This window comes from Varroa destructor, unplaced genomic scaffold (genome assembly GCF_002443255.2).
Source record: "Varroa destructor unplaced genomic scaffold, Vdes_3.0 BEIS01000005.1, whole genome shotgun sequence".
Taxonomy (NCBI): domain Eukaryota; kingdom Metazoa; phylum Arthropoda; class Arachnida; order Mesostigmata; family Varroidae; genus Varroa; species Varroa destructor.
In genome coordinates this window covers 12,289,122-12,291,646 of record NW_019211458.1, presented here as the reverse complement: position 1 = coordinate 12,291,646, position 2,525 = coordinate 12,289,122, and the positions used below count along the sequence as shown (strand labels likewise).

Below are 2,525 nucleotides of genomic sequence, written 5' to 3'. Positions count from 1 at the left end.
TGTATATATATATATACATATAGAGTTACAGTGATTCTAAAAAGATAGAGCGGTGTCACAAGGAGAATGTGGTAGCTTATGATAAACTCGTTTTCAGAGTCATAAAAATTGTATGCAGGCGTAGCACGGTTCGGGCGCCTAAATGTCGCTTTTTACGGACTCCATTTAACTTCAGTTTCATTCTCCTATTAAAACCAAGAAACAACGTTGAGTAAAAAAAGAAAAGCTGCTGTCGCGTCTCACTGCTTACGTGTATTAGTAGTTAGAATTTTACAATATAGTTTACACATAGGATACTAGGTACCGCAGAGCGTTTAATTAATTCGATCAGAATTGATTAGTTTGTATAATAATTGGTACTTCTTGCATGTGATATTTTATATAATAATCAAGCTCGTCCTTTTTAGGCATGAGTGCGTGAGAAATATTGGAATAAGCGCATGCTGAACAAACAAAAATCAACCCTTAGTTAGTAGCAGGAGTCATTGACGCCGTGTGTTACCATACTACTCAATTATTGCAATAAATAGACCGTAATCATACACTATATTATATATAGGCATTTTGACGACGCACGCACATGCATGGTCAAAGGTTACTAGCGGCGAAACCTCCACCCCAACTCTACCAACCAGAACCTACCGATCGATAGGAAGTGTGACAAAGTGAAAAAAAGCTTTGATTTAGTCTTAATTTACTATAGATAGTATGTATATGTAGGTATTTGAATCCACTCAATGTCAATATCAGCGCTAAGCTGTTTACGAAAATGCGCACCCAGCCGTGCGTTATGTCGCCCGTACACAACTTGCGACGCTTTTCGTACGGAACTTCGGGTGAAAATGGTGGCGATAATAGCACCGGAAATACTGCCCAAAATTAAAGTTATACTGCAGGCTAAACTACTCATGCATTTTATATGAGCGAGTGTTTTCGGGTCTAAAAAACGTACCTGGGTTAGCGAACGTATGAAGTAGCACAAAATTTAGCGTAAACCGTTGTTCATTTCTACAATACATAAGGCATTTGCATCTAACGTCGATGTTCACTTTTGATTTGAATCGATGAGTTCTAGTGGCCGTTGAAGAAAGCGCTTGAGGTGAGGTTTATTTGTGCTCTGAAGATTTCGACACTGGCTGACAACAGCCTTGTTCTTCGATTTGCTCAATGATTACCTTGAGCACGCTATTCGGAGAAGAGTTTACATCTGTATACTGCATTATTTAAAATACGACCTACTAATAATTTGCCTTTCCATCATGCTACCACTACGCATACCGCTGAAAGAAATTATAGAAAAAATTCTCGCTAAGTATTAATTTGATGCACGAATAAAGCAAGTTCTTTATATTGAGGTCAGTTCTCCTGGCAACCGTACAACTGTGCATCGATTCGCCTGTACGTGATGTGATTGTAACTGCTAACTTGATTGTCGAAATGCCTGATGTTATCGCTTCCTAAACTTGCAGGACCTCATGAGGGCCTCGTGTCGAAGAGGGTCAACCGCCTCGTAACTCTATTAGAAAAGGGTCAAACGCTAGAGGAATCTAGAGTGGCTACTATGCTATAGAATACACCCAGACGACTCCCCTAAAACTTCGCCGTCTTCTCAACTCTTAAGGACAAGTGAGTTTTTCAAAATCCAACGTTGAAACAATATTTTTTGGGGCTCTTTGTAGGCTGCATTTCGTGGTAAGTAAATCCGCATTTCGCCAATGGACAGCTTTGTTTATCACGTACAACGGCGTGAATTAGATAGAAATAGGTTTTTGGCTTCTTCTAAGTGCTGCACCCCGCAACACAAGTTATTATTACTTTTCCTACATTGATTAGAGCTAATGCCCCCGTCAGGTACGGCCAACGTCAACTTTCGTTTTGCGATGTAAACACTAGCTCATTATGTATAAGTTGTTCTAAGTAGCCCCATTCGTTAACGTGTCTGTCCAGTTCTAATTAAAGGCAAGTGCGAACATTTTTCGAGCAGTCTCCGTGGTCATAGCATACCATTGGGGCATTTACAGAGACATCGGAGTATCTTCCCCGTTTGACTTTTACTGGTACTCGAAAGCATTTTTCGTCGACGTAAATGAATATCACAATCGAATCAAATTCGCCGAGATGAGCAATCGTTATGCCATGAATGTCCGGTTGCCCAACTTGTGCTTCCTTCACAGCCAGGATCACTTCTTCATCCATACAATTCTCAACGCTATGCCATTTAATATTCATACTGTCGCTAGGTATACCTCGATTGTCCTTACATTCCTTCGCGTCGTTGAGCAGCTTGTAAACACTTCCAATACCCAGCGAAGGTTGAATGAGCTGGCACAATAGCAAGATCGACACCATGGCCAAACAAGTAGCTGGCCTTGTTCTAGCTATAGAAAACATCTCTGGTGGTCCGCGCGCGACAGTGGTGTCGGCCCTTGTCCTATGGTAAATGATTGGAACAGTACAGCTTAGGACGCCAATGACGATGACAGAAATCCAGTGGGTCACACACCGCTAGCCAGGTCTATAACTAG

The 2,525-nt window shown here is 41.2% G+C and overlaps 1 long non-coding RNA gene across 2 annotated transcripts in view; it reads left to right on the top strand.

Annotated features, from left to right (window-relative positions):
• LOC147755284 (uncharacterized) overlaps positions 1–1,630 on the top strand; it is a 36,794-nt gene extending 35,164 nt beyond the window's left edge. For both annotated transcript variants that reach the window (XR_015328277.1, XR_015328276.1), the window contains one exon: positions 1,470–1,630. This is a non-coding gene — a long non-coding RNA (uncharacterized LOC147755284). The remainder of the gene's footprint in view (positions 1–1,469) is intronic.
• The last annotated feature ends 895 nt before the right edge of the window (positions 1,631–2,525 follow it).